Below are 25,629 nucleotides of genomic sequence, written 5' to 3'. Positions count from 1 at the left end.
GAGGGAGTTACAAGAGCGAGAGAATGAAGAATGTTTAGTGATATCTTGAAAAGTGTCTATATTACAAGGAGGTGTTGGACATTTTAAAACACATAAAGGTGAACAAATCCCAGGGACCCGATCAGTTATATCCCAGACGTTTGTGGGAAGCTACGAAAGAGATTGGTCTGCATTTTGCTGATGTATTTGTATCATTGATTTCCGCAGGCGAGGTGCCAAAATATTGGAGGGCTGCTAATGTAGTCTCATCATTTAAGAAAGGAAGGAAAAACCAGGTAAATATAGACTGGTGAGCCTGACGTCAATGGTGACTAAATTGTTGGAGGGGGTTTTGAGGGAAAGGATGTATATGCATTTGGAAAGACAAGGACTGAAGAGGGCTTTGTACGTTGGAGATCATGTCTCACTGACTCGATGTAATTTTTTGAGGAAGTGATGAAGGTGATTGATGAAGGCAGGACAGTGGATGTTGTCTTTATGGAATTCAGTAAGAAAACCAAACTGTTCTACATGGTAGACTGGTTAGCAAGGTCAGACTGCCTGGGATCCAGGGAGAGCTCGCCATTTAGATCCAACATTTTCTTGAATATTGGAGACAGGGCGTGACAGTGGACATCTGTTCATTAAACATGGAGACCTGTGACCAGTGGTGTGCCACAAAGGTCAACAGTGAGTTCACTGCCTCTTGTCACTTATACAAATCATTTGTATTTGAGTATATGAAATATGGTCAGTAAGCTTGTAGATAATACCAAATTTGATGGTGTAGTTGACAGTGAAAAATGATATCTCCAGACAAAGAGAAAGTTGATTGGGTGAGCCGAGGGGTGGCGGATGGAGTTAAATTTAGATAAATGTGAGGTGTTGCATTTTGGCAAGACAAACCAGGGCAAGATATGTAGGTAGAGTTCTGTCGAAAGTTGCCACTCAAAGAGAACTCCATTGAAATTATAGAATCCCTCCAGTGACGAAACAGGCTATTCGGCCCATCAAGGCCACACTGACTCTCTAAACAGTATCCTACCCTATCCCTCTGAGCCTGCATTTCCCATGGCTAATCCACCTCGCCCACACATCCCTGGGTACTTGGGGCAATTTAGCATGGCCAATCTCCTCTTGCCGGTATATCTTTGTACTGTGGCAGGAAAACGTAGCAACCAGAAGAAACGCACGCAGACACGGGGAGAATGTGAAAACACCACACAGGCAGTCATTCAATGATAGAATTAAACCCAGATCGCTGTGCTCTGAGGTAGCAATGCAAGCCACTGAGCTACTGTGTCACCCGGTGGTGTAGGTTCTCAGTTCCTTGAAAGTGCCGTCACAGGTAGACAGCGTAGTGAAGAAGGCACTTGGTGATCTTTCCGTTATTGGTGCGTGCTTTGAGTCTATGCGTTTGCATGACAAAATCTGCACAGGATATTGGTTTGCTACTTTTGTAATATTGCCTTTAATTCTAGTCTCCCTGCTGTCGGAAAGATGTTATCAAACTTGAAATGGTGCAGAAGAGATTTAAAAGAATGTTGCAGGTGTTGGAGGGTTAGAGTTACAGGGAGAGTTTGAATAGGCTGGGAGTATTTACAAGTGTTGAGGCTGAGGGGTGACCTTAAAGAGGTTTATAAAATCATGACGAGCATAGATAAGGTAAACAGTCACCCCAGGATAGTCGAGTCGAAAATTACAGGACAAAGGTTTAAGGTGAGAGGGGAAAGATATATAAAGGGAAATGAGGCACAACACTTTCAAAGAGAGACTGCTGTGTTCATAGACTGAGCACTCAAAAGAGCTGGTGGAGGCAGATCCAGTTACACCATTTAAAAGGCATTGGAATGGGTACATGCATGGGAAGGGTTTAGAGGGAGATGGGCCAAGTGCTGGCAAGGCGGACGAGATTAATTTAAGATATTTGGTCAGAATGGACGACTGGATCGAAGTGTCTTTTTCCGTGCTGTACATCACTGAGACTCTGTTGACTCTTGAGTGTATAACACAGGAACAGGAAGAGGCTATCCAGGTTCTGAATTCTGTCAGTTAACTTGTTTGCTCAATTACTGAGAGTCAAATACATCATTCAGATTTTGATGGTGTTTTACAGAAACAGGAGAAAGGCTTTTAGTCAAGAGAAACTGTAAGGAATGTGAGCGGCCATTCAGTCCCTAAATTCCGTTCCACAGGAGCAGCAGGTGAGCACAGAGCTATTGGAGCCTGTTAGTCAGTAGCAAGAGGAGGACATCTATTTTCACAAACTTGGGATCGGGAGGCATCACTCATTTGCTCAAGACTTGGGACAGGAGGCAGTCACTCAACTGCTCGAGACTGGGACTCAGGAAGAGGAGGCAGTCACTCAACTGCTCGAGACTGGGAACCAGGAACAGGAGGCAGTCACTTAACTGCTCGAGACTGGGACAGAGGAAGAGGAAGCAGTCATTCAACAGCTCGAGACTGGGTCACAGGCACAGGAGGCAGTCACCCAACTGCTTGATACTGGGACAGAGGAACAGGAGGCAGTCACTCAACTTCTCGAGACTGAGAAACAGGAACAGGAGGGAGTCACTCAACTTCTCGAGACTGAGAAACAGGAACAGGAGGGAGTCACTCAACTTCTCGAGACTGAGAAACAGGAACAGGAGGGAGTCACTCAACTGCTCGAGATTGGGACACAGGAACAGGAGGCAGTCACTCAACTGCTCGATACTGGGACACAGGAACAGGAGGCAGTCATTCAACTGTTCTAGACTGGGACACAGGGACAGGAGGCAGTCACTAAGAACTCAAGACTGGGACACAGAAACAGGAAGCAGTCATTCAACTGCTCGAGACTGGGACACAGGAACAAGAAGCAGTCATTCAACTGCTCGAGACTGGGACACAGGGACAGGAGGCAGTCACTAAGACCTCAAGACTGGGACACAGGAACAGGAAGCAGTCACTCAACTGCTCGATATTGGGACACAGGAACAGGAGGGAGTCATTCAACCGCTCGAGACTGGGACACAGGAACAGGACGCAGTCACTCAACTGCTCGATATTGGGACACAGGAACAGGAAGAAGTCATTCAACCGCTCGAGACTGGGACACAGGAACAGGAGGGAGTCACACAACTGCTCGAGACTGGCACTGAGAAATCTGGATTCTTGTGAGGCCCCAGGATCCTGTTATGCAGGGACAGCAGGAGGTGATTCACTCCTCACCAGCTTTGGACACTGGCAGAGGAGGGAAGTTTGCCTGTTACAAAGGGAAATAGATGAATAAGTTGCATTCGTCGTCCACACAATCCTGCCCCACCATTCACTCAGACCACGGCTGATCTGATGGTGATTACCTCATTCCATTTTACGGAAGCGCTCCTCTCTGCAGCCTCTGCTCCATTTGTTTGTCACGTTGCAGACCCAGATGCTGTAACAACAGTCACCATGACTCATCCAGAGGGTCAGGTATAATCAGATGAGTCAGGATTTGAAGGGTCCAGTCACAAGAATGAAAACACAAAATAAAGGCATTGCCAGATGTTTAGTTCTCTCACATTTGCAATCCAACTCACATAACCAGCCCATCCATTGTACGTTCAAGATGGAGCACTGTACAGATCCAGCTAGCGTATTGCTGAATGCAACCCAGCAATGTCCAGAGTGGAACTCTGCGCAGCCCACACCAATGTTTGATCTATAATCCTGGGCTAAATGTCCAGCATGGGGAGCTGTGCAGAGCGCACTTGTTCATCCATATATAAACTCAGACTGTTGCAATGTTCGGTAACACTGTGTTAGATCATTGCCCAGTGTGGGGAAACTTGCGGCCAATGCTGGCAGTGACAGGATGTGTAGCTCCCATCCATTCACAGCTTTATATCTCCATTGCGCCTTGACAAAGCTGTGCTATGGGTGTGAAAATCACTGAAAGTGAGAGATGTACATTGAAACAGTTTCAATATCAAGAGTTCCGATTCAGGTGCATACCACTCCAGTATTTAAAGATGAAACAACTGAGATAATGTTGAGTGAGGTTTTATGGATGGTGCAAAGAAGTAAGAGGGGTATGGTAATGTTATAGTGGTTGCACTGTAAGCCTCCAAATAATCAATTGGAATTAGTGAAACAAATATGCAGGGAGACTGAGGAGACTTGCAGGAGCAAAAAGGAGGGTTCCAGTTCAGGTAGCTGGAATCAATGGAATCTCTGGAGAGAAAAAGAACGACTACAGAGAAAATAGGACGTCTTAAAATCCAAAGTGGGCATTCATGTGTAAAACCACAACAGATGGGCGAAGTCCTCAATTTCCCCTCTGTGTTAACCACGAAGAAAGACATGAAGATCTGTGACCTTTGGGGGGGGGGGAGGGAGGTTCGTTGTCATATCTTGGTACCGTTAATATCATAGTAGAGGTGCTGTTGGACATATTAGAATGCATAAATTCAGATAAATCTTTTGGTCCTAAACAGATATATCCAAGAGCACTGCAAGAGGCGAGAGAAGACAGTTCAGGGGCCAAGGTCCCGGAAGACTGGGCAATAGCAAATGTTGTGCCCTTATTCAAGAAGGGCTGCAAAGAAAAACCTGGGAAGTATGCACCAGTAAGCTTCACATCTGTTTTCAGTAAACCACTTGAGAAGGTTCTGAGTGATAAGGTATGCATGCATTTGGAAAGGCAGTGTTTGACTTGGAGCAGTCAGCATAGCTTTGTGCGTGGCAGATCATGCCTTACACATTTTGTTCGAGTTTTTTGAGGAAGTGACCAGGAAGGTTGACGAGGGCAGGGTGGTGGACATAGTCTATACGGATTTCAGTAAAACCTTTGATAAGGTTCCACATGGTAGGCCGCTCTGGGAGGTTAGATTGCATGGACTCCAAGGTAATCTGGCAAATTGGCGACACAATTAGCTTGACGTTATGAAGCAAATGGCTCTGGTGGAGGTATGCTTGTCGGACTGGAGACCTGTGACTAGTGGAGTGCCTCAGGGCTCGGTGCTGGGCCCATTGCTGTTTGTTATCTATATCAATGATCTGGACGATGGTGCACAACGTAAGGTTAGTAAGTTTGCAGATGACATTAAAATATGAGTGATCCAATGAGGAACATTACCAGAAATTGCAGCAATACCTGGATCGGAAGCAGGAGTGGGCTGAGAAATAGCATATGGAGTGTAACATCGATAAGGGTGACGTCATGCATTTTGGAAAGTCAAATCCAGGTAGGAGTTGAATGATGAATGAGAGTGCCTTAAGGAGTGTAGTGGAATAAAGGACATTAGAGATCAGGTGCACGGTTGTCTGAACTTTGGATCACAGATACACAGGTCAGTGAAGAAGGCTGTTGGTACAGTGGCCTTCATCAGGGCATTGAGTATAGAAGTTGGGACGTTATGTTGCAATTATACAGGATATTGGTAAGGCTGGAATTGGAATATGGTGTTCGGTTTTGTTCACCTTGCTCTAGAAAGAATATTATTGAACAAGGAAGAGCGGAGAAGAAATTTCAGAAATGTTTCCTGGGCGAAATAGTTTAAGTTATAGGGAGAAATTGGATAGTTAGAACTTATTTCTTTACAGCCTAGGAAACTGAACGGCTTCTTATAGAAGTGTATATAGTTCGTGAGAAGATTTGTAGCTCGGGTGTTCGTTGTTGTGGTTCTGTTCACGGAGCTGGAAATTTGTGTTGCAGATGTTTCAGCGGACAGCTGGAACTGACAACTGGGAGCGGAAGATACAAACTACTGTAAATGCTGGAGGAAACATCACAGAAGTGCTTCACATGAGGCTCCCAAGCACTGAGGATGTCACCTAGATATGGTCTCTCTAATGAGAGTTCTTTGGGACTCTACTCTATCAATGTTACCACATTAATTTTTTAAAAATGTAATTCTATTGAAAAGAGATTTTTAATATTATAATAACCCAATCACAACACAACTCAAATAACTGAACAAAATTAAACGCATGTACATGTACATAAAAAACAAGTTAAAAACACTAAATGGACAGAAGAAAAACAAACATAAACAATAAATAATGAATCAATAGTACAGCTCAGCATAACAATACAATAACTGTCGTTCTTATATGCATTTTTATGTTCATAATTATTCCTTGCTGGATATTAGATCCATTAGACAATATCGTCATGGCTATATAAAAGCCCTTCTTAATGTGACAGATAAACCTGCATCGTGGTAATCCAAAAAAAAATGCTGCCATGTCTTATATAAATCTCTGTTTTTTTGATGCACCATACTGGTGAGAAAGTCCAAAGGGATATTCTCCATGAAGAACTTACGACGACCCAACAGACCCGGGGTTTGCAGACATCCAACACAACAGAACATGTTTCCTAGCACAGAAATTAAGGATATATATATATATATATATATATACACACACACACACATATATACATATATATATATATATATATATATATATATATATCCTCATGTGTATCTGTGTAAGGGACCCTGAGCAGGCCCAGGGAAAGAAAAACCGGGTCCATCTCCAATTCAGTCCCCAATACCTACTCTATCAGAGCTACCACAGTGCTCCAATATATATGAAGCCCACAGCAGGACAATAAGCAATGAGTAAGAGTGTCTGTAGTCATTCTGCATTTACGATATGCTGAAGATAATCTCCCTTCGCATTTTGAGAGACAATCTGGGGTCAGATAGACCCAATGAAGAATTTTCAACTGCATGGAATGGGTCCAATTACAGATCAAAATCCTTCGAGCATTTTCACAAATATCCTCCCATGTCTCCGAGGTATTCTGAACCCCCAACTCTCTCTCTCGCAGGCATCACAAAGCTGCACAGTCACGTCTGAGGGGACACACTCCAACTAGTGATAAAGAGTACTGACAGAGAGTGTATTCTAAGCAATAAGCATCCTCTTCTCTCTATCGGATCTGTAAGAGTCTGTTAAAGCTGCATTTTTAAAAAATCAAATCTCTGATCCGGAAAAAAAACAGACGACATCTTCAGTAGGTAGTCCATACTTACGAGGTATTTGATCAAATGATGTCATTCGTTCTCCCCCAAATAACATGTGGTGACTCAGTAGTTAGCACTGCGGCCTCACAGCACCAGAATCCAAAGATGTGCAGGTTAGATGGCTTGGCTATTGATAAATCACCCATAGTGTTCAGGGATATGTAGGTTGGAGCATTAGTCAGGGTAAATATAGGATGGTAGGGGAATGGGTCTGGGTGGGGCGAAGTCGACTTGTTGGGCCGAAGGGCTTGTTTCCAATCTGTTGGGATTCTATTAATTCTAAATCACTCAAGCAAGTTACACCCCTGGCTTCCCACAGTTTAAACATGGAATCCATTAGCCCCGGTTGACAACTCGTTATACCAATTGTAGGGGTAAGAAACATGGTTTTGGCTGTATTGCCCTCGATCTGACGCATTGTCATTCATGTTTTAACAGTACGATAATTATTGGGTTATGAGAATACTCCACAATGTCATTTTCTCTCAGAAAAACAGACTAATAAGGGTTCACTTTCTCTGAGAGGGTTCAATATCTAACCATTGTGACGCTGAGTCCTCAGTGGCTCAGACACTAACATGAGATAATAAAGAGCTTAATTGATAGATTTTAATCTGGGAATCTACTCCCCACACTCTGTGGGGTTGTTGCAATTTGTTTAGCTTGATAAAGAGTCGCTTATGATGCCAAATAAAAGAGCTAAACCAGCCATTAAATCTCCTAAATATCTGTCTGGGCAAGATCAAAGGAAGCATTCACACGGGGTATAGCAAATAAGGAAGGACATTCATTTGAAGAACAGCTATCCGACCTAGCCAGGATGTTGGAAGTGCCTCCCATCTTTGAAGGTCTTGTTTAATTTTGTCAAACAAATAGACATAGTTCACATTAAATAAATGATCAAAGATGGATGTAATGAATATACTGAAATAGGGAAACCACCCCCGTGACCATTTAAAAGGAAACCAGGATTTGCCTTCAACATTAGGTATTTCCCTGAGACCTCCCATAGGGATGGACACAAACTTTGTAAAATTAATCTTATAGCCCGAAAAGGTGATAAGCGAATTAATGCATTACATCACGTGAGCTGCCGAAACTGTGGGATTTGACAAAAACATAAGACCCTCATCTGCATACAACAAAATCTTATGTTATTTCTATCTTACTTCGGGGGCAGGAATGTTGGGATAATATTCCCAATTGTGTAGGATGCCATCGAATCTAAGACTGTTGCAGGAATGGGGAAGAGATCAACCCTCGTCTGCCATTTCTGCGGGTTAAAGGAGAAAATAAAATCCCTACTTGTGAGGTATATCTGCCTCCAGACATCCACCAGCTCTAGTTCTGCACACAAATCCACTAATTGCTAACATTATAATGAGGGTATTAGGGACATTTGGACACTCTGTCCACCGTGGGTCCATAAGACAGTTGAATTCTCCTTCTACAATTATGTGCCACGATGCAAGATAACTTAATTTGGAAAATGCATCTACCAGGATTTTAAGATTGTGCACCGGGGGTGGTGGTGGGGGGGAGCAATAAACATTCAAATTACTGTATTACATCCCATGGTTCAAGATTTTGGGGATGATGATCCTCCCGTGAGTGTCTAATGCAATCTACTAATTTAAATGGAAGATTCTTCTTCACTAGGATGGCTTCTCCCCTACTCCTTGTATTAAAAGACGAGAAAAAAAAACCCGATCAAACCACCCTGCTTTAACGTCAAATGTTCCTTGCCATCAAGGTGCATCTCCTGCAATTGGACAACATTCACCCTCTCTTTTTGAAGACTAGAAAGTATATTTTTCCTCTTGACTGGCAGGTGGCTCCCCTTAATGTTCCAGGTACAACATTTAAGCACATCATTATCCATAACTCATTGTAGCAACATTTCAACTCTACAGTTTCACATCGAATTACGCATCCCTGATGATTAATGAAAAAAAAGGACTCATTGAGCCTAAAAACTGTACCACCTAAAACTACTACAACTAAAAAGCTCTCAAAACTTTCCAAAGCTAAACACATAAAAAAAAAACAAAGAATGAAATAAAATCCAAAATGCCAAACACACTCTATTGGGGAATTTACCGCCTACCGGGGACGTTTACATATCTCAAAACTTTATCTTGTGCCCTCTACCAATATGGAATCCTGGGTAATTAACAACAAACATCGGGCTTGAACTGCCCGTCGGTTGGCACTTAGTTATCACAACTACCTTTGTAACACCCTCCAGCTTGAGCTGCACCCCAGACACAAGCAAAGAAAGAGAAAAAGAGTGGTAATACTAATGAAGAAGTTAAAAGTGAGTACTCAACCCAGTCACGGCTATAATTTAATGCTGGTTAATACCAGAAAAATCCAACAAAATCTCTTTAGGAGAAACATGATTATCTAAATATCCAGCTTACATTAAAATGTCCGTAAAGTTTTCGCTTTCTCTGGAGAGTCAGACGAGTTCGTGGATCCATTGAAATCAATACAGAGCACCGCTGGGTACCGTAAGGAATACTGGATCCAGAGTTCCCTTACTCTTCTCTTGATCTCATCAAAAGATATTCTTTCCTGAATCACCGCCGCTAAAACGTCCTGAAAGAACGTAATCCTGGAGCTCTCGTGAATTAAACCCATCAGATCTTCCCCCGGGTTCTGAAAGCTTCCACCAGTCTTTGTTTGTCCCCATAACTATGTAATCGCGTAATGACAGGATGAAGGCATTGGTCTGAGTCTGACTTCCGTGCCGTAACCGATGAACTGTCTCAGTCTTCACCCGTCCCTCCTCAGTTTCGAAGTAAAGGAATCACTGCAGCCAGTTCTTGAAAAAAGCTGATCACCTTCTGTCTCCTCCAGCAAACCGACGATGTGAATATTCTTCATCCTACTCCTGTTCTCGAGGTTGTCATCTTGTTCAGTTAAGGTGCAGACTGAACGGTGCTTCAATCATGGCTTCAATCATTTCACGTAACTTGATGAACTCAGTGACCAAGGCCTGGTGAGTAACTGGGTCCATCGAACGAGCAGAGTGGGTTGTAGCTACAGCCTCAGGTATGCTCGATGCCTCTGACGGGTGCACCACTTGTTGGGACTTACTCGATCCTTTCCCGTGTTTTGTCATTTCCATTTGACAAAACGGGATTAGTAAAGATTCTATCGCTCTTTTAGCGTTGAAGTTTAAGTAAACGGCTGGGATGGGGTGGGTTAGAGAACCACTTTGCCCATGTGTTGATGCAGAGCCCAGCAGAGCAGACCTTCTGGATCTCCGCCATTTTGTATTCCCCCTTAACATTTTATCGATATTATCATTTCATTTTGCATTATATTCCTGGAGGTTCTGAAGCCGTGTTATTTGATACCACTGTTTACATTTCCCCCCACACTGCACATTGCTGCCCATTCCTCGATAATCCTTGATTGTGTTGTTATTTATGAACCTTCCGTCTGTGCCTCAAAAGAAACATTCAATATCTCTGCCTCCATTGCTCCGTGGGGAAGGGTGTTCCAAAGACGCACAGCACTTTGAGAAAACAATTATAAACATTATGATCTGAGTGTGAGATTAGTTTTTTGTGTCTCCTTATTTGAGAAAAGATATGATTACCTTGGAAGCAATTCAGAGATATTTCATTTCACGTATTCCTGGGGTGAACGGCTGAAATTATAAAGGCTTTAGAAGGTTAATCTTGGAATGAGAGAAAAAAATCATAAGAGACCTTGAGGAGAGTGGATCAGGTATATACCCACTGGGTGTTTGTATCGTCCAAATTTGTTGTCATTGTCATAGACCCTCTACAGTGTGGAGGCAGGACATTCCGTACATGAAGTCCACACTGACCAAACAGCAAACAGTATCCCACCTGGACGTGGCCCCCAATCTTATCGATGTAACCCTGCATTTCCCATAGCTAACCCACCTAACCTCTGCATCTCTGGGCACTATGGGCAATCCACTTTAAACTGCACATCTTTGGACTGTGGCAGGAAACTGGAGCACTGGGAGGACACCCACACAGGCATGGGAAGAATGCTCCACCTCCACATAGAGGGTCGTCCGAGGTTGGAATTGAACCCAGCTCCTTGGTGATGTGAGGAAGCAGTGCTACCCACAGATCCACCATATTCATCTGTTAGTTCTGTTAGTAACTTGTGGCTGACTAAAGAAATCTGCCTGACTTGTTCTTGTTACTGAACCTAACCCAGTCTGAGACCTTTATCATCGACCATATCACCAACTTGGTTACATTTAACATTTGTTGTGAGCAGTGAGGAGTGGGACTAGAAAAGGAAAGAGTGACACCCTCCATCCTCAGTCACAACTAGAGTAAGAAAAAAGTCACAAAGTGAGAATTCATTCACGTGGGAATCCTCTTTCCCAGAGGTTTGGGATGGCTGACTCTTTGTATTATATCGAGGCTGGCTTTGGCTGATGTTCCATCAACAGGTGAATCAGGGATAATGGTGCATGGAGAGAGAAGTGCAGCTGGGACTACAATGAGATGAGTCATGGCATACTATACTGGTGGAGTAGTGTCAAAGGGCCGAATGGACCCCTCGTGTCCCTCAGTCCGATGTTCTCATGTTCCACTCGGCCCTTCGGATCTGCTATACAGTGGCAGATCGAGGCCACTCCGATGGTTAGGTGCAGTTTTTGAAATGTACTTGGAAAACCGAGGCTGGGTCAGGAAGTGACACTCACCCCCAATCCCTGTTTCCAGGCTTCCCCTCTCCACAACGTCTGCGACAGATGTGGGTCGTATTACAGACCCAGATTTACTGTGAATATAGCCCCCATACTCCACTCAGGGTTAATTCAAACAAATCCTCTGCTCACCCGAATGTAGTATTACACAACACAACTTCCGGGATAATAACCAGTTACTTTGCAAAAGCATAACATGTGAAATTAAAAAGTAGGAACAAGAGTAGGCTATTCGGCCCCTCAAGCTTGCCTTGTCATTTGATACGAACATGGCTGATCTACTCCAGTGCTCGACTCCACTTTCTTGCTGACTCTTTGTGTCCCTCCACACCTCTCTGGGTTAGGGAATTCCCGACATTCACTACCTTCTGAGAGAAGACATCACTCTGTGTCTCAGACTAAAATCGATGTTCCATATTCGGTATCTATGTCCTCGAGTTTGAGACTCCAGCCAGGAATGGTAACAACTTCTCAACATCTAGCACGTCTCTGTGTCTTGTATTTTGTAGCAGAACCACTCCTCATTCATTTAAACCCCAATGAATGATCGCCTCACCATTTTAGAGATTCTCAATAACATAAACCTTTCATCCCAGGAACCCGTCTTTTGAACCAACCTAAATATTTGCTGCATCAGCATGCTGACTTTATGTTTCATACACTGGAAGAATCCAATCCCTTTGTACTGCTCCTTTTCTGAAAGTCCTCTCCATTAAATAACAGACTGTTTTTTGATTCTCAGTGTCATCCACAAACTCGGATGAATGTTGCACTCAACTCCCTCCTTCTGTCTATCAGTATAGATTGTAAATAACTGATGCCATCGGACTCATAGCTGTGGTACTCCATACAACTATAGGTACAACTATATCATGAAGATTCATTAATACTGACTCTCCGATTTCTATGTGCTAACCAATCATCATCCCATATTAATACATTATCCATTATCCTACGAGCTTCTGTCTTGTGTAAGAACTTTTATGTTGTAATACCTTGTGGAAAAACTCTGGAAAGCCTGGTGTCTACCAGATCCCCTTTATCCGCTTGTTACATTCTCAGGCCTCTCCAGAAATACTTTGCGTAATTTTACAGGTCAAAGTATAATTTACCTTTCATAAAACCACTCGGACCCTGCATGAAGCTTTTCTAAATGTAGATGCTGGCCGAGTTTTCCAAATTAAGCTCGTCCCACCTGCTTTCATTTGGCCTTTATGCGTCTAACTGTCCCATTCATATGTTTGTCCAAATGAGTTTTAAATGTTGTAGCTGTACTGGCATCTACCACTCTTCCTCTGACAGCTCATGCCATACCGAACCAACCTCTGTGTAAAAAAGGTTGCCCCTTCGTTCCTTTTAAATCTTTCCTCTTTCACCTTAAACCTATGCCTTCTATGGCTGAACTCCCCCATGCCGTTGGAAAGGTCTTGGCTATTCACCCTATCCATGTATCTCATGATTTTACCACCCAACCTCCCACACTCCATCTGATATTAACTTCAAGAACAAGCATTTAAAGATAAGCACTGCAAATTTGAAACAATATTAAACATGACAGGTAAACAATACCCAGCCCAAACTTCGTATGGCGATTTGTTTTTTCTCCATATTACAACACTAAGGCAGCATGAAATGCTTACCAGTGCCAATAAGACGTCAAGCATCTCGATTCCTTTGTCTAACGTGGACGATGATCTCGACAGTGAAAACGTATCTATGGCCAGATCTATATAATGCCACATAGTCAGCATTCTCCCTCCTGGCCTTTCTATGACATTGTCTGGTTGTGTCTTCTTTATCTTGCACTCAATAGAGAGAACCCCTTTCCCCCCATTCACACCTTAATTTAAACACGTTTTACGTCATCCACTCCTTCACCTGTGCTAAAAGCCGGTGTATCTTTGCCACACCCTCTTTTCCCTGTCACCCATCCTCCACATCTGATAAGGGATTAAGAATCCCATTTTCCAATTCTTTTCAGTAGTGAAGAAGTGTCACATTTGGCTTAAAATGCTAACGCGTTTTCTCTGTCTCTGCAGATGCTGACAGACCTGCTGAGTTTCTCCAGAATGGATAGGCACAGAACAAAATTTCAACTAAACAAATAATTATGGATACTGTAAATAAAAATACAAAAAATCGCTGGAGAAACTGGGAGCTTTGTAAAGGGTCACTGGACCTGAAAGTTTAACTCTGCATTCACTCCAGAAGATGCTGCGACATTTTCAGTAGTTTCTTCAGCAATTTCTATTTTTGGAAAATTTCCAAAGAACGAGGTCAAAGATGCTCAAACATCCTGTCCAGCATGGCGTGCCATACACTGGGAACTGAACAATAATGCATGACCCTTAGTCCACCATTCAAATCCCCCTGAAATGAAGGTGAATACACCATTTATCTGCATACCTGCTTTCTACTCCTGCAATATTACTTTCACTGACTGGTGTACAGGGAGATACAGATCGTTTTCAATGTTACAGCTTCCCACTTGCTGGGTCTATATACTCTGGTCAGCGTGCCAATGCCATTCCAGTTATTGACTTCTGTCTTCAGAACTCATTGCCTTACATGGACTCAGAGGGCTGCGCAGAAATAAAACAAAAATGGAGCTAAAGTTCCTTTATATTCAACATTTTCAACCACTCCCTTTGCAAATGATAGGCTTCCATTCTATTGTTCCCATCAAAGTTAACGACATCTCATCTCTCCCATTGCTCTCCTTCGACCACGTATTTGCCCAGTCTCTCCACTTGTCTCAATCGCCTTGGAGTCTTTTTTGCATCCTCCTCATCCAGTCGCAAGCTGACATCGTTTAGTACTGTCAGCAGACTTGGGAATATTGCATTTGAGCCCCTCAACCAAAGACATGATGTGTATTGAGAATATCTGGATGTCAAATCTCGATTCTTGTTATATTCTCTAAGCCTTCCATTAAAAAAAAGCATGGTTTTATTCTTACTCACTGTTTTCTGCCAGCTCTCCCATTCTAAAACCATGACCATATTATTGACCCCCTCTGCACCCCCTCCAATACAATCACATCCTTCCTGTAATGTGGCTCCCATAACGAGCTTTCGAAGCGCTGCTTCTTCACCAGGTGGTTGTGCGCTTTGATGAAGTGCCTCGAAAGCTAGTGCTGCCGAGTAAACCTTTTGGACTATAACCCAGTGTTATGCAATTTTTAGCTTTGTCCACCCCAGTCCAACACCAACACCTCCGAATCAGAATTAATAAGAGACACAGCACTGATCCCTGTGGTACACCATTAGACACGAGCCTCCAATCACACAAACAGCCTTCTTCCACCACCCTCTGTCTCCTACCACTAAAGTTGATTTGGATGCAACTTGGCAAGTCATAAATGAGTCCTACCTTAGACTTAGACTTACAGTGTGGAAACAGGCCCTTCGGCCCAACAAGTCCACACCGACGCGCCGAAGCGCAACCCACCCATACCCCTACATTTACCCCTTACCTAACACTACGGGCAATTTAGCTTGGCCAATTCACCTGACCCGCACATCTTTGGACTGTGGGAGGAAACCGGAGCACCCGGAGGAAACCCACGCAGACACGGGGAGAACGTGCAAACTCCACACAGTCAGTCGCCTGAGTCGGGAATTGAACCCGGGTCTACAGGCGCTGTGAGGCAGCAGTGCTAACCACTGTGCCACCGTGCCGCCCACCTGTTCCCTGGTTATTCCGTTCTACTGGATACACTTGGAGAATATCTGGAGATTCTCCCTAATCTTGCCTGTCAGTAGGTTCCCATGCCCCTGTGTTAGTCAGTCTCTCCAAGTGATGAATTTCCACCTTTTTGCAGCCTTAACTGGCCTCTCCCAGATCCTGCCATTATTTGCCTTCAATGTGGAATAGGCAGCGAGGGAAGTGTTCTGTTAATTTCCAAGTTGTCATATGTTTTGTGAATTTTCTAAATTTCACTGAGACCCACCTCTCTTTCTTTGAAGCTCAAGAGAACACAGGCCGAGTTTCCTCAACAGGCAATCTCACCATCTGAGGGATTAATCTGGAGAATGTCCATTGCACTTCCTCTGTGGTCAGTATATTCTTTCTGAGATTCGGTCACCAAAACTGTACACAATACTCCAGATACAGACCCATCAACACGCTGTGAAACTGCTTCAACATGTCTTTACATCAATGTTCTGAATCTCTTAAATGAAGGCGAACCAAACTTTAACTTTCCACTTACATATATTCCTCCAAATTTCCTTCACATTCATTGCATTTACGAACCCACTGTGTTCGTATGGAAACCATTCCGAAAATCCAGTGTGTACGACTTTTACTGTTTCCCCATTACCTATGCTTAAGAAACAACTTCACAAACAATTCTGAAGTTTATCAAGTATGATTTCTCTATAAGAAATGCATGCTGATTCTCTCCATTGTTGCTAATTTCCAGATATCAAAAGTGTCATCCTGTGTAATAGATTCTATAAGTTTCCCTATAGATGTCAAGTTTGTTCGTCTGCAGTTCTTCACACTATGTCTGTTTCCCTTTGTAGCTGTTTAGATCCCTTCCATTCATCGATAGTGCTTGGATCGCGTTTATCCACAATAGCTTCCGGTCTCTGCAGAATGTACAGGAAAATAAAACAAAGTCATCGACAGTGCAATTAACACGACTATTGGTGATTTATTTCTGACATTTTGATAGGAAGTACATCTGTTTCGTCAGACCTAGCAATGCTCAATCCAGCTCCATGTTCAAGTACTACCTTGTTACTGATATGAATTGACTCTATGTCTTTAGCTGCAGAAGTCCGATATGATCACTTGGTATTACTGGGGGATTTTCTGGATCTTCCTCCATGAAGACAGATGTAAAGTAACTGGTTCTTTTCATGACCATTTCCCTGTTCTCCACAATGATCTCTCCTCTCCCGATTACAAATTTCCACATTTGACCTTGCTTTTATTTTGTTTCATTTGAAATATAGATCATAGACTGATGCAGTCGTTGTGTTCCTTATCAGTTTCATGGCCTTCCTTTCTGGATCGTTAATTTCTGAGAATTCTCAGCTTTCCAGAATATCTGGAATTATTCTAAAGTTACTTCCTATGATTAGTATATTTTCTAATTTGTTATGTTAACCATCACTGAGTCACTTTCTCACACATTCGTGTTTATACCTGAAATAAATAGACGTATTTTTCAGACTTTGCAATGTTTCTAAAAACTCCTGGTCCTGACCAGATACATTGAGGAACACTGCAGGAGGACAGGTGGACAGAGAAGAAATTGTGGGAGCCCTACTTGGCTCTTTCCCATCATTGCTGGCCAACGAGTGTGGTCCTGGACGACTGGAGGATAGCATATGCTGAGCCAATATTCAAGAAAGGCTACAATGATAAACCTGGGAGCTAAAGACCAGTAAACCTAAAATCTAGTGGGTAGGTTACTTTAGAAGATTCAGAGAGATTGGATATACCTGCATTTGGAAATACAGGGTGTGATTCGGAATAATTTAGAATGGTTCTGGAAAAGCACAGCAGGTCAGGCAGCATCCGAGGAGCAGGAAAATCGATGCTTCGGCAAAAGCCCTTCATCAAATTCAGCACGGCTTTGTGCATGGGAGATCATGACTTGTAAATGTGTCGGAGTTCTTTGAAGAAGTGAACAGCAACGTTGAGGAGGTCAGGGTGGTGTACGTAGTCTATAGGGATTCCAGTAAGGCCTTCAGTAAGGTTCACATAGTACGCCGCTCTGGAAGGTTAGATCATGTGGAATTGATGGGGAGCTGGCAACTTAGGTACAAATTGGTTTGATGGCAGGAGGCAGAGAGTAATACTGGAAGAATGCTAGTCAGACTGGAGGCCTGTGACAAGTGGAATGCCTCAGGGGTTGGTGCTGGGACCACTGCATATTACGTATATCTATGATTTTGATGAGAATGTACAGACATGGTTTGTAAGTTTGAAGACGACACAAAAACAGGCGGCAGCATGGAGAGTGAGGAAGGTTATCATAAATTTCAGAAATTACAGCAGTACTTTGATCAGCTGGGGAAGTCGGCTGAGAATTTGCAAATGGCTTTTAATATTGATCAGTGCAAGTTCTTGCATTTTAGGAAGTCAAATCAAGGTTGGAGTTTCATGGTGAATGGTTGGGATCTAAGGAGTGTAGTGGAACAGAGGGACCTTTGGATACAGCTGGAAGTTGATTCAGAGGTATACAGTGCAGTGAAGAAAGCTTTTGGCAAAGTGGCCTTAATCAGTGTATATCACTGAGTATCAAAATTAATGAGTTACGTTGCAGTTATACAGGATGCTGCTGAGGCCATATTGGTAGCGTTATGTTCAGTTTTGTTCACTTTGCTATAGGAAGGATGTTATTAAACTGGAAAGAATGCAGAAAAAAATTATAAGGATGTTGCCAAGGACTCAATGGACTGGGGAGAGGTTGGACAAACTAGGACTTTTTACTTATGTGTGTGTGAGACTGAGGGAGGATCATATTGAAGTCTGTAAGATCATGGCAGGCATGGATAGAGTGAATGTGCCCAGTTTTTTTTCCCCGGGTTGGGCAATCACAAACTAGAGAGTATCAGTTTAAGGTCAGAGGAGAAAGAATAAAAGGGAACCTGAGGAACAACCTTTTTACACACAGAGGCTGGTACGCATATGGAATGAGCTGCCAGGGGAAGTGATTGAGGCGGTTACATTAACAACCTTTAAAAGGCATTTGGATAAATACACGGATAGGAAAGGATTAGAAGCAAACTGGGCAATGGCAGGGAAATGGGGTTAGTGTGGATGGCAATTTTGGTCAGAATAGATAGTTTGGGCTGAAGGGCCTGTCTCCGTGCTGTCGGACTCTATGACTCTAACAACCATTTCTTGTCTCCCACTGAATGTTGTATTGTACTTTCCCAATTCACTGGAACTGTCTTGACCCTTTAGCCTCCAGGCTTCCATGATGTTAAACGAGAAAGTTCAAGCATTCTATATTGTACGCAGACGCCGTATAAAATGCACCTTATTAATGTTATTATTCCTTAAAAGCTGCTTCAGTACAAGGCTATTAATTCGTCATTCTGACCACACAATACCAAATCCAAAATAACCTGCTCTCTAGTTTGCTTCCCAACATACTCTTTAACCTATCTCATATACACTTAGGAATTTATTTTTCACAACATGAGCAGTCACTTAGTTAATACAGTTTAGATGCAACTTGAGACCATCCAATAAGATTGCAGTATCCACAATACTTGCCTATCTAATTTCCGAAGCATGTGATGCTAAGATTTTCTGCTAGCTTTCGGTTTTGATATATAACACACCAATATTTGCTACTCCTTGATATCTGTAAGCTCTACCTAAACTGATTCTGTGGAAGCTGAGGGAAAAGTCTGTGTCGTTATTAGTGACAGATTTGGACAAGACATTCGGGGAGCCTCACCTCGACGCTGAGATGATCTGAAGAAATGTCCTGCAATACAGGATAAGCATAGATATCCTCCCCGCTCTGTCAGGATAAGAGTTACCGTATACTCTCGGCTCACTCACACTCACTATATATCTGTTATAGCACCTACCCCCCGAACAAGGTTCACGCTCTCTTTCCAGATAAGGCTCAGGCACTACCACTCTCACTACTGAATTCAGTAACTTTCTTCCTCACTTTCTCTGTCACCTACGCAATACACCCCCCCCCCACACATACACACTAATAATGCTATTTTGATTCAAAGCTGTCGACTGACTAATTCCAGACACCTCACAATTCTCCCAACTACACCAGCACGAACAACAGGGTAACCCATTCCCACTCTCCCTCCCACCCTCCCTTTCTCCCATTCCAGGAGGAAGAGCCTGGAGTAGGACAGAAAGGCAAAGCCTGGTGGTGGAGTTCCCGATATCCATTCCCTCACCCCTCCCCTTACCATGTGGGTAGGACACTGGTACAAGCCAGAGAGGACTTGGACGCCTCGTGTGGAAATTCTGAAACATCCACATCCCACTGACCGATTAAGGAGCAATGTTCAGTGAAAGACAATTCTCACTTTAAACCCACTGGCAGTTCCAACGACAGTCGTTTCACATCCAAAAATAGACACAGATACCTCATTACACAGAGACACAGACAAAAAAATAAACAGAAGTATTGGCAAACACCCCAATATACAAACACACACAATATTTACAGGGAGATAGGCATACACACACAGAGACATATACAGTCACATACAAATAAACACAAACACAGTTAACATAGAACATAGAACAGTACAGCACAGAACAGACCCTCCAGCCCACGATGTTGTGCCTACCACTGATCCTCATTTATGCACCCTCAACTTTCTGTGAACATATGCATGTCCAGTCGTCTCTTAAATGTCCCCAATGACCTTGCTTCCACAACCGCTACTGGCAACGCATTCCATGCTCTCACAATTCACTGTGTAAGGAACCCGCCTCTGACATTGCCTCGATACTTTCCTCCAACCAGCTTAAAACTATGACCCCTCGTGTTAGTCATATCTGCCCTAGGAAATAGTCTCTGGCTATCGACTCTATCTATGCCTCTCATTATCTTGTATACCTCAATTAGGTCCCCTCTCCTCCTCCTTTTCTCCAATGAAAAAAGTCCGAGCTCAGTCAACCTCTCTTCACAAGATAGGCCCTCCAGTCCAGGCAACATCCTGGTAAACCTCCTCTGAAACCTGTCGAAAGCATCCACATCTTTCCTATAATGGGATCAGAACTGATTAAGAAACACATAGGTTGATACACAGACAGACAGACGTAGACACACAAACACACAGATAACAAGCAAATAGACACACACACACATACACACACACACACACACATACAGACGCGCACACACTAACACACACAGACACACAGAGGAACAGAAACAAGTGTCATTAAGATGCAAATCGATATGTTTCGGATTTGTAAGGGAATCAAGGATTCTAGGGAGAAGGCAGAAGAATGAGGTTGAGGTACATATAAGAAATTATTTAACGGAATTTTACAATCGATGGGCCGAATGGCCTCATTCTGCTCTTTGCTTTAATGTTCTTGTGGTGTTGTGCTATCAGGTATTCTCTATCTGAGACAGCAGCAGAGGCTGGGTTTGATACATATTTGATTGGAAAGGGTCAGTGGGAATTGGGGCAGGTTTGAAGTCCAGAATACTTTCTGGCTATTCCTCATTATTGTGTCCTTATGTCTGAAAAGAAGTGGTTATTTGATGTTAGGTTAACTTTGTTTAAAATAACGGGTGCCACAATGACATAAGGACGTCACTTTCACTTTAGTGTTGTGCTATCTGTGGTGTCCTCATCCTCAGGGAGCAGTGAAGACTCGGTTATTGAAGATATTCAACACTGAGCTTGACTGATCTTTGCTGGACAGGGGAGTCAATGTTTATTGGGAACAGACAGGAGAAGGACAATCGGATTAGTTATGAGTATTCTGAATGGTGCAGCCAAAAGTCCAACTGCTGCCCCTACCCCATGCGCTGTGCCATCAATCCACCCTCGAGGCTGTTACAGAGATGTACTGCTGCCCCGACCGCATGTTTTGTTCCCTCAATCCACCCCTCAAGTTATCACAGAGATATACTGCTGCCCCTATCCCATGTGTTGTTCTCTCATTCCACCCCGAGGTTCTTACAGAGATATACTGCTTCCCCTTCCCAATGTGTTGTTCCCTAATCCAGCCCTCGAGGCTGTTGCAGAGATATACTGCTGCACCTACCCCATGTGTTTTCGCTCAATCCACATCTCGATGCTGTTACAAAGTAGGGGACCACCCCTTTCAATCAGGCTGGATCGTTATAATGAAACGGTAGAAGACCATTCTTCCCCTCGAAGGAGTTACACAGGAATAGAGAATGAAGTAACTCAGCTCGTTGAGTACATTACACAGCCCAGGAGGAGACCATTCAAACCACCTTAGGTGCTACGCAGGAACGGGGAAGCTGTCGCTAACGGGAAATAGAGAGTCGAGATAAATGTTTATTTTCAGGTTGCAAAGCTGTAACTTGCGTATTGCTGTAGAGATCACTGTGGGATCGTCAATGACAAATAATCTGTATCAAAGAAGGGAACTGAATGGCGCGAAACTCAATTAGCGCATCACCAAGATGATCATTCAAGATGTCGTCAAATGGAGGTACTGAGTCTGCAATGTGATACAGACAGGGAAGGTTTGTGAGCAAACCTTCAGCAGAAAGAACATAAGATAAGTTGTCTATTGTCGCAGGAAGGATAAAACAATGGCGAACAATTTAAATGGAGAGAGATTGCAGAACTCTGTGATACAGGCCATTTCCATGTTCCTGGGACATGAATCATATGAAGTCAGTCTGCAGATGCAGCAAGTGATTTGGAAAGTAAGTGGAATGGTGCTGTTTCTGGCAAAGGTTATCACTTTAAATGAGGAATGTATTACTGCATCGGAATGGGGCATTGCTGAGATCACATCGGATACACTGTGTGCAGTTTTGATCGCCTAAACTTAAAAACAATATATATCATTCTTTCAGGAGATTTTCATAGATGTTTCCCTTCACACATTCCTGGAAGGAAGGCCTTTTTTTATGGGCTTATCAGTTTTGATCTGAGATGAGAAATCTTCTTGGACCATACATGACTTTCTGAAAGGTGTTTCAGCTGGATGCATGTTTCCTCTTGATAAGGAGTTTAAGTCTAGAGAATAATTTTAAGAATAAGATGCATTGATATCAACACACATATTATATAGACATCGACCGATATTTACAAATCACACAGACGCATATAAACATGTCATCAGATGATAAAGCAGGGACTTTTTCTTCTAATGAAAGGCACTGTGGACAACAAGAGCGATGACACACCTTCATATCGTCCATTATCATCCGTTCCAGAGAATGCTCCAGGAAAGCACACATGGCCCAGTTTGATGTTCAGTTGACATTATTGCATGGTTCAACATAGAGAGGGAGAAAAATATTCCCTGCCTGAGAAGCAGCAGCTGATTGATCCCTCTCTCTTACTTTGTCCACAGATCGCAAAATGTGAGACCATAAAATCCCTGAGTTATATTCACCACTCGTGAAGGATTCCTAGTGAGGTCTCATTGGAAACTCTCCACTGCTGGAAGCAAAGGGAGTTCAGCCAAATCCAACGGTTCCACAAATAAATCCCATTACCAGCAGCTTATGTGAGCAGAATAATTTCAAAGGCAGAAGAACATTTGGGACAATCTATCTTTTACCATTTGTTGTGAGTTCAACTTCCTGCATTTCACATTTTTCTCAAAAATGACCCAGTCTGAGTCCTATACAATTGGTCATAACACTAAACTGGCTACATTTAAAATTTGATGTGATCAGTGGAGGAGTGGGACTGGAAAAGGACAGTGACCCTCAACATCTGTCGGAACACAAATGAAAAACTCTTACTGGACTATTCAAGTGGGAATTCCCTTTACCAAACGTTTGTGGGGCCTGGATGTTTGCATTTGTTCAAAGTTGTGATGTATTCAAACATTTGACAGACAAGTGCATGTAGGAAAATTATATGCAGACAGAAAAGTGCTGCTGAAATCACAATCAGAGCAGCTACGATCTTAGTGCCTTGTGGAGCAGTGACAAAGTATCTAATGACCCATTCCTGCTCCTCAGTCCAATGTTTCTATGTTCAATTCAGCCCCACAAACCTCCTGCACTGTTGTTGATGGGGGCGTCTTGCTCCAAATACCTGGTCCACAGTAACACAGGATCTCATCATTCCCTCCAGGCTGTCACATAGTTTGGTGTCGGTTGGAAAATGTTACTTCAAAACCCAGGCTGGGTTCGAAAGTCAACTCTGGTCTCTTTACAGAGTGTCTCCTCTCTGTAACTTGTGCTTCATTTGTTGGTCATGGTATTTTTGGGGGCCAAAAATCTTCTCAGTCCCAGAACATCTCTTCAGGAGATCCTCAGGGTAACTTTCTCAGCACAACCATCTTCAGCTGCTTCATCAATGTCTTTCCCCATCATAAGACCGGAGGTGGGGATGGTCCCTGAGGGTTATACAATGTTCAGAACATTTTGTCTCCCATCAGATCCTGATGAAGTCTGTGTCCGTGATCAGTAAGACCCGGACAGCATTCAGGCTTGTGCTGTTAAAGTGTCGGTAACATTCATGTAACAGTGCTGTCAGACACAGTTAAAGGAGGAGCTCATTCGACACCTCAAGCTGGTTACATACAGAAATGTGGAAGCCATTCAGCCCATCGAAACTATTGACCAAGAAGAGGGACAGCCCATTCAATACTCCTACTTGTTCCACTGGAAGTGAAGGGGTCTGGTCAGTACATCGAGGTTTTGAACAGGATCAGGTAGAGCCCAATCAGACCCATGAACCTGTTCCATGGGACCTGGAGGAGGCCATTCAGCCCCACGAGATTGTTATACATGAACAGGAGGGTGTCATTAATGCTCCAATACAACAAACCAATGGAGCAGGGACTGCACTCATGGATGGCTGTACGAGGTTCCTCGTGGGTCCATTGCCGGTGGAACGTCTGCTACTTTAACGTGGTTTGCTGGCAGTGAGGAGGGAAGCCAGATATTTTGCATCAAGTCTCAAAGAGGCATCTTCCATATCTGAGTAGACAGACACATGTTCTCCATGGACGTCAGAAAATGATGGGAATGGTTAACTGTTTGAGAATGAAAGCATTATAGCTGCTGTCAGGATTTTGTATAAGGTTATGTTCAGTGTAGGATCACATACGATAAGCACTATATTCAAAGTCGGACCTTCTCTCTCTCTCTCTCTCTCTCTCTCTCTCCCCCTCTCTCTCTCTCTATCGATATAGGGAGTGGGGGTGGGGTGAGGGGAACGTCCTCAGAGTCTCTTGTAACCCGATTAAAAACAAACCATGGATTTTATCACCGTATCAATGTCTGTTTAGAATATCATGAGAGACGTCCATTCCCTTTAAGTTTCAATGCAATCATCTTTCATTCTCTCACAGCGCTAAATATTAATCTTCATTCACCCCTCATTTTACCATCATCCCAGGGATTAGTCTGGTGAAAAACCTTGCACTCTCTCTGTGGCAGGACGATTATTTCTTGTAAAGGAAGAAAAAACTGTCCACAACGTTCCAAAGATTGCCTCAACCGCACTCTTAAGGTTGATCACATTAATCCCTTTTCCTCCCTGAGACATCTCCGTTTCTTTCCGGTGGTGAAAAAAAAACCTTTCCTTCTCGCTACACTGCGACTGACGAGGAATTTAAAAGCTCCTTACATCCATGTCTGAGCATCAACAAAGCCAACATCAGAGGTGCTACGCGAGATGAACATCACGCTCAGGAAATGACTAAGAAAGATTGAAATAAGGAATGGTCACCCACCTGAATGGAAATAAGCTGTAGAAATATTGGAAACAGGCAGAAGAAGGGAGCTATCTTCCCTTTTGTTCTTCCCTCATCGGTCAGGCAGCATGTTCTGCCTATCTTGAACTGAGTGGCTGGTTCAGCTGTTCCACAGGACAGTAAATAGTAAAACACATTGCTGTGGGTTGACAGTCACATAGAGAGCTGATCAGGGAAGGATGACTCATTGCCTTCTCTAAAGGACATGAAGCAAGCAGATGGGCTTTTTATACTTAATGATGATGGATTCACTTCAATGCCAGCAATTTCCTTCATATTAACAGATTATTATTCTGTGGCTCTAGATCATGCGTCAATGACTTGACACCATGCATTATCTTCCCGTCAGAGAGTTTCTGTTCAGAGAACAATTTAAACATTGTAAGTGCAATTACGTTGTGATGGACATGTTTTTAGAAGGGGCTTGAAACAGTTGATTCCGGATTTATCAGAGGGTCAAAAGATGGTTTACTCAGAAGGTGCACTGTGCCTGAGGAGGAGACTGGAATATCATGATGGGGTTATTGGAGAGGATATGGAGATATC

Source organism: Hemiscyllium ocellatum, unplaced genomic scaffold, assembly GCF_020745735.1.
Source record: "Hemiscyllium ocellatum isolate sHemOce1 unplaced genomic scaffold, sHemOce1.pat.X.cur. scaffold_124_pat_ctg1, whole genome shotgun sequence".
NCBI lineage: Eukaryota > Metazoa > Chordata > Chondrichthyes > Orectolobiformes > Hemiscylliidae > Hemiscyllium > Hemiscyllium ocellatum.
The sequence above is the reverse complement of the archived record's forward strand: the minus strand, read 5'-3'. Positions refer to the sequence as shown.